This window comes from Rhinoraja longicauda, chromosome 2 (genome assembly GCF_053455715.1).
Source record: "Rhinoraja longicauda isolate Sanriku21f chromosome 2, sRhiLon1.1, whole genome shotgun sequence".
Taxonomy (NCBI): domain Eukaryota; kingdom Metazoa; phylum Chordata; class Chondrichthyes; order Rajiformes; family Arhynchobatidae; genus Rhinoraja; species Rhinoraja longicauda.
Window position 1 is genome coordinate 112,694,126 of NC_135954.1, and position 8,025 is coordinate 112,702,150.

The window sequence follows — 8,025 nt, forward strand, 5'->3', positions numbered from 1 at the left end:
CTAGAGAGCGAGCTGGAGGTGGGGAAGCTACACTTATACAAGAGACCATGGGGAGTGGTTAGTAGTGGTGAGGTCACTATGTTAAAGGAACATGCACTGATCTACATCCTTCCTCTTGGAAACAAGAGCGACCACGGCTCATACGCTAGACTTAAACTATAAGCAGGGAGCAGATAGAATGCAGCACAACACAGACTACTCGTACCCACCGTACCGGACAGGCGGCTTGACCAGTCGCCCAGAGAGGGTGCGCAACCCCCCATCCCCTTCGGTCGAAGGAAGAGCAGGGACGGGTGCGGGTACCGAGGCAGGGGAACCAGGGGAAGGAGGAGAACGGGGCGGCGATACCCGCAAACGCGCAGGCGAAGGAGGGGAAGTGGGCTGGGGCGAGCCGGGCACAGACAGCCGAGACGGCGAAGGTTGGGGCATGCGAGGATGGACGGGAGCAGGAGGCACATCAGGCACCGGGGACTGGACGGGAGGTGAATACGGGACCGCGGGAGGCGGTGCAGGCTCGTTGACCAGCATCAGGTGCTGGCGGGTACGACGGTACACGGTGCCCTCGTAATTAACCAGGTACGACCGTGGAGAGTCAGCATTGCCGACGACCACGGCCAGCTGGTGGTGACCCGAGGCGGATTCCATCCAGACAACCTGGCCAGCGAACAGAGGGGGAAGGGGACGGGACGATTTGTCAAAGGAGCGCTTCTGAATGACTTGCTTTTCGATGATGCGCTCCTTGACAGCGGCAGGGCTGCGAGCCGTTGGTTTCAGGGATTGCTGGGAGACGGGGATGGGGGGTCTAGTGGTGCGGGACATGAGGCGCTGGGCAGGGGAACCGAGCGCGGGGTCCCGGGAGATGTTGCGGAGGTTGAGGAGGGCAAGGTACAAGTCAGAACTGGCAAGCCGACAACGTTCCATCAGTTCCTTCGCGCTGCGGACAGCGCGCTCTGCAAGTCCATTGCTTTGCGGGTACTCGGGGCTGCTGGTGATGTGGCGAAAGTTCCACAGGGTGGCGAAAGCGGCAAACTCCGCGCTGGTAAACTGGCTGCCGTTGTCGGACTGGAGAGATACCGGGGAACCAAAGGTAGAGAAGTGGCGGCGAAGCTTCCCGATGACGGCAGCAGACGTGAGGGACGGCAGCAGGTCCACCTCGAACCAGCTGGAGTAGGAGTCCACCAGGACCAGGTAGTGTTTGCCACGCCACTCGAAAATGTCGGCGGCAACAGCCATCCACGGCAACTCGGGAGCCGGCTGCTGCAGGAGAGGCTGGCGCTGCTGATGAGGTAGTAGGCGGTTGCAGGCAGCGCAGGCGGAGACCCTGTCCCGGATGTCCTGAACCATGCCAGGCCAGTAAAATTGTGCTTGGGCCTGGGATAAAGTGGCCTCCACCCCGGGGTGTCCGTTGTGGGCAGTCTGAAAGTAGTGATCTCGCAGCGCGGCCGGCACCACGACCTTGTGACCCTTCACCACCACGCCCGCGTGCAGCACCAGTTCATCCCGAACCAGGAAGTAGGGCACGGCACCAGCCGGCAGGGAAGACCGTCGGTCAGGCCAGCCACGGCGGATGACGCTCTCAAGCTGTTGCAGGGCAGGATCAGCGGCAGTGTGTGTGACCAGGGACTGCATCTGCCAAGATGGAACGATGTTGACGTTCAACACCATCAGGTCAGCCGATTCGTACGGATGGCGGGAAATGGAAGGTAGTGGGGCACGGGACAAAGTGTCTGCCACGAACATCTCCTTGCCCTTGCGGTACACGATATCGAAGGTAAAGCGCTGAAGCTGCAGCATCATTCGCTGCAAACGGGACGAGGCTGCGTGGATGGGCTTGTTTAAAATAGAGACCAGCGGTTGGTGGTCAGTTTCGATGGTGAAGGTGTTGCCCAGAACGTAGTCTTTGAATTTGGAGCACGCGAATACCACGGCAAGGAGCTCCTTTTCAATCTGGGCGTAGCGCTGCTCAGCAGGGGTCATTGTGCGAGAGGCATAGGAGACGGGCAGCTGCCGGTCGTCATAGAGCTGCAGGCAGGCAGCACCAAGGCCGAACCGAGATGCATCGCAGGTGAGGACGATTGGCCTGTTCAGGTCGAAAAACTGCAAAGTGGGGGTCCGTGCGAGTCTGGACTTCAGGGCCTCGAAGGTCGACTGGTGGTGCGGGAGCCAGACCCAGGCATAGTCCTTCTTGGCCAGCTCCCTCAGGGGGGCACTCAGTTCGCTGAGGTCGGGTATGAACTTGCCTAAGTAGTTGACCATGCCCAGAAAGTGCTGCAGGCCGGGCACGTCAGTGGGAGCGGGCATTTCGGTGATCGCCGCCGTCTTCTCGGGGTCTGGCTTCAGGCCCCCCGCCGTGAAAACATGGCCAACGTAGGTGACTTCCTCAACGCGGAATCGACACTTCCGTTGATTAAGTTTGAGATTGATCTCACGAGCCCTGTCCAGGACTTGGCGGAGGTGTCGGTCGTGCTCAGCGACGTCCCTCCCGTACACCAGGATGTCATCCACAATGATGGCGCACGGCAACCCGGCAAACAGCTGCTCCATTGTACGCTGGAAAACCTCGCTTGCTGAGTTGATCCCAAAAGGCATGCGGAGGAAACGGAACCTGCCAAAAGGTGTGCTGAAGGTGGTCAGGAAGGAGGAACGTGCATCCAAAGGGATCTGCCAAAAGGAGCTCTTGGCATCTAGGACCGAGAAAACTGTGGCTGGACCGACCTGTGCCGCGACGTCCTCCACCGTCCGCATGGGGTAGTGCGGGCGTTTGATAGCCAGGTTCAGGTCTTTTGGGTTGATGCAGATCCTGATCTCGCTCGCATCTTTCTTGGCAGCGACCACCATGGTGGAGACCCACTGGGTGGGGGCACTCACCTCCTTGAGGATGCCCATGTCCACCATGCCACGTAGTGTGGACTCCACGCGGCCCTTCATGGCAAAAGACACACGGTGGGCCGGTCTAACCACCGGGTTGACCCCCGGGTCAACAACGATCTTGTAGGCACAGGGCAGCTTCCCCAGGATGTCATCAAATCGGTCGGGATACTCGATCAGGGGGTCCATGGGGGCCTGCACCAGGTGGATGTCGCGGTGGAATGAAACCAAGCCAAAGTCCTGGCATGCACGGGCGCCCAGCAGGGTGACGTTGTCAGATGCTAGCAGGAGGAACGTGAGGGGCCGAGAGGTCTCCAGAACAGTACAGATAACCGTTGCCTTCCCCACGGCAACCAGAACACCTCCCCCATAGGCATGAAGGCGGGAGTCGTCAGGAGTAACCCTCTCCCCCGAGCTTATCTGCTCGAAGAGGCCAACAGACATAACATTTGCAAAAGCACCAGTATCGACCTTCGCAGGGAAGGAGTGTCCATTGACAGTAACATGCACGGAAGGATCCGTTATCAACGCAGGTGCACCCAAAAGCGAAAACACTGTATCTGGATCGGGGAGTTCCTCGTGTTGGTACTGGGAACCGGTTGCGCTATCACTGTTCGCAAGGTTGTTTAGACTCCTTCTAGGAGCAGGGACAGGTCTCCCACGAGAACGACAAGCTGCAGAAAAGTGGTTCAGTTTCCTGCAGGAATTACAAGTTTTGCCCTGCGCTGGGCAAACGTTAAACTGGTGTGACGAGAAGTTGCAGTTTGGGCATCGGCGAGGGGTGACCGTAGTGGGCGCGGAGGGGGCGACCCTGGCCGGCGAGGCATTTAGCCGCCGGCGGCCGGTGAAATTTATGTCATGGGACGCCGGCCGAGATACTGAGGCAACAGCAGAGGCCATGCGTGCGGCATGTACGGCGTCCTTTAGCGACAGGTCAGGCTTCATCAGGAGCTCGTCACGCAGCTTGGAGTTTAGGAGACCGTTGACCAGGACGTCCCTGATCATCTCGTCGGGTGTGATCGTTTCAAGGCGGCACCGCCGAGCCATATGCCTCAAAGAAGCAATGAAGGCGTCAACGTGCTCCCCTGGAGTCTGACGACGCGTGAAAAAGTTAAAACGCTCAATAATGTTATTGGTGGGTATATCACACAGGGCAGTGAACTTGGCCATGAGACATGCCGGGTCGTTGCGGTCCTCCGGAGGGACGAAATCGAACGAAGCATAGCGTTCCATTGCCTCCGGACCAGCCAGGTTGAGGAGCAGGTGAGCCTGTACCGCAGGATTTGCATCAGGATGGGCAATCGCGATATAGTGTTCGTAGTCCCGCTGGAAGACAGTCCAGCGGTGCACTATGTCCCCATCAAAAACGAGCGTGTCCGGACGACGACACGAGTGAGCCATGGCAAAGTGGAAGGAGGGGACACAACTGGGAGGAACAAATAATAAAATAAAAACCGATCAACAGGAGACGCAAGTCTACCGCTCTGACACCATGTAAAAGGATGTCCCTCGTACGCAGAGTCTTTTACTGAATAGGTTTATTAATTGCACTACACACATTATGCCCTAGCTGTCCGTGGTCATCACCGGAACTAGAGAGCGAGCTGGAGGTGGGGAAGCTACACTTATACAAGAGACCATGGGGAGTGGTTAGTAGTGGTGAGGTCACTATGTTAAAGGAACATGCACTGATCTACACCTGGAACCAGGGGTACCAGGGGTAGTGGTGGAGCCAGATACCACAGCGGCATTTAAGAGATTTTTAGCTGGGCACATGGATACGCAGGGAATGGAGGGATGTGGATCATGTGCAGGCAGAGAAGATTTGATCCACGGCATCATGTTCGGCACGGACATTGTGGGCAGAAGGACCTATTCCTGTGTTGCCATGTTCTGTGTTCTAAAATAGAAAATGCTAGAAATCCTCATGCCTTCTGGTAGCATCTATCGGGAAGAGAGCCACAGTCAACATGATCAGGACAACGATCTTTCATTAACACTGCAAAATACTGGAGATAAATCAAATTGAGAGTAAGAAAGCGAGGAAAGAAAAGGCAAAAAAAGGGCTAAGGAAGGGATCTGAGGGGCGTCATTGTTTTACAAAGTGGAAGAAAAATCCAGGGCCATTTAAACCATAAATTTACCAACATTACATTTACACTGTTCCAATGAATGAATGAAAGATATGGGAACGAGGTGTTAAATTGATCCGCATTATTTGCTTGTCCAATGGTTTAATTAAAAATAAGTTTTAATGAACAAATTCTATTCAGAAGAATGATAATTATTCTCTGTAGAAAGTATTTAAAGTATCCCAATGAGTTTTAGACAATAGACAATAGGTGCAGGAGGAGGGCATTCGGCCCTTCGAGCCAGCACCGCCATTCAATGTGATCATGGCTGATCATTCTCAATCAGTACCCCGTTCCTGCCTTCTCCCCATACCCCCTGACTCCGCTATCCTTAAGAGCTCTATCTAGCTCTCTCTTGAATGCATTCAGACAATTGGCCTCCACTGCCTTCTGAGGCAGAGAATTCCCCAGATTCACAACTCTCTGACTGAAAATGTTTTTCCTCATCTCAGTTCTAAATGGCCTACCCCTTATTCTTAAACTGTGGCCCCTTGTTCTGGACTCCCCCAACATTGGGAACAAGTTTCCTGCCTCTAACGTGTCCAACCCCTTAATAATCTTATACGTTTCGATAAGATCTCCTCTCATCCTTCTAAATTCCAGTGTATACTGATGGTAAATTTATGTATTTGTTACCTTGTGTATTCTGTCTGTGTACCTATAAGATAATTGCTGGTGCGACCAGAAGCTGTTTTGCAAGATTGTTTACCGAAACTGCCTAGGGCACAAGTAATTAACAGCTATCTGTTATTTCCTTTCACCCTGAGAGACTTATCAGTCGCCATTGTCTCAAGCTTTTTGGTATTCAATCAATGTATAAAAGAGGTGTGTTGCAGCATTAGCAGCAGGGAAGGGAGGGGGGAGTCATATGGACTCATGTGCTCTGTGTGACTCTCTCTCTCTCTCTCTCTCTCAATAAAGCTCGTTCAGTTTTACCTCAGTTTTTGTAATAGTCGTTTGTTGGAAAATTTCTAACAATACAAGCCTAGTCGCTCCAGTCTTTCAACATATGACAGTCCCGCCATTCCGGGAATTAACCTAGTAAACCTATGCTGCACGCCCTCAATAGCAAGAATATCCTTCCTCAAATTTGGAGACCAAAACTGCACACAGTACTCCAGGTGTTTTGATGTATGTAGGATGATATGGTGCATTTGCAATGATACCATGCTAAATAGGAAGTTCTAGTATAGCAAGTATACAAGAATTAAATTGATTCATTAAAAAAAATGAAAACCAAATGGAATAATAAAAAAGAAAAAATAGGTACATTTTAATATAAAAATTTCTGAAGTGTACAACATAGATATCATATCATATCATATCATATATCTACAGCCGGAAACAGGCCTTTTTGGCCCTCCAAGTCCGTGCCGCCCAGTGATCCCCGTACATTAACACTATCCTACACCCACTAGGGACAATTTTTACATTTACCCAGCCAATTAACCTACATACCTGTACGTCTTTGGACAAGGATACTTCGGGAAATGGATTTAAAAATATAATCCACGTTTCATTATTAGGAAGCTTAAAAGCTAAATGCTTTTGTGCCGATTAAATTAAATGCTCTTCATGCAAACAGGATGACAAATTTTAAATAAACCAGAAATTGCTGCAAATACTGAGCAAGTGCTGCCCTATGTGTGGGTAGGGTAGAGAAGCCGATGCTTCAAGTCATTGGTCCCTGGGCAGGAAGGTTTACTCCGTTTCTCTTTCCACAGATACAGAGTGGACTTGCCGAGTATTTCTAGCATTTTGTTTTTATTTCAGATTTTCAGCATCGTCAGTTACTTAAATATTTCCAATTCGCATGAAAATAAATCTAATGGAAATGATCTACCTCATAAACTCTTATTCATGATGGTTCAGCTCCAGGGAGGTTTATTGTACAGCTAATGTAAAGTTATAAACTGCTGGGGAGAGGAAGCTGGAAAAGAGGTGGGTGGTGTGTCAAAGCTTGGCAAGTGATAGGTAGATACAGATGCACTTGGCAAACTTCGTCCTGCCTATCAAAAAAAAGTCACCTGTATCCACCTATCTCTTCCAAGCTTTCCACCTTCCCACTACAATCAGTCTGAAAAACGGTCCCAACCAGAAAGGTCACCTCTCCATGTCCTCCAGAGATGCTGCCTGACCCGCTCCAGCACTTTGCGTTCCACTCAGCAAAACTTGAAATATACCAGGCACAAACGGTGAGTTTACCAATACATTCAACGCCGAGACTCCACTCATAACTTTACTCTTTAAAATCAAAGGCAGCAACTTACCAAGCTGCCATGTAGCATCCAGTTGTGTAAGAAGGAACTGCAGATGCTGGTTTAAACCGAAGAAGACACAAAATGCTGGAGTAACTCAGCGGGACAGGCAGCATCTCCGGAGAGACGGAATGGGTGACGTTTCGTGTCGAGACCCTTCTTCAGTCTGAAACTTCGCCCATTCCTTCTCTCCAAAGATGCTGCCTGTCCAGCAGAGTTACTCCAGCATTTTGTGTCATGGAGCACCCAGCAAAGTGAAGATCAGATTATAGGTAACAGCTCTGCGGTTATTGTTGTAGATCGCTAAATTGATTGGGGACACATTAAGCTGCTTCTCTAAGCTTTACATACATTTGAGAATTTTAGCGCTATTTACTTACTCAAGTGCATAAATTGTTTGGGTTTTCTGCAGAAAATTGACATAGAGGTGGGGCAGAACTGGAAACATAAACTTATCACTTCCACTTTCAAAGGAATATATTATTATTATTATTATTATCATCATTTTAGACGGCAGAAACCAGTGTAATTCTTGTTCAATCAGCTCCTCAATATAAATTCACTTTACGCATATATATTCCTCCATTCCCCAATCTGCGGAGCAACTCAACGCTCCCTGTTGGACTTCAATGTGGCACCTCCTGCTGTAACTAGCACCTCTCATTTTGAACCAGACCTACTAATGAACTGCTGAAGGGGAACGATAAACAGAACACTTCCTTGAATTGAATTCTCCAATTGTAGGTAACTCCAAACCCACTCCTCTC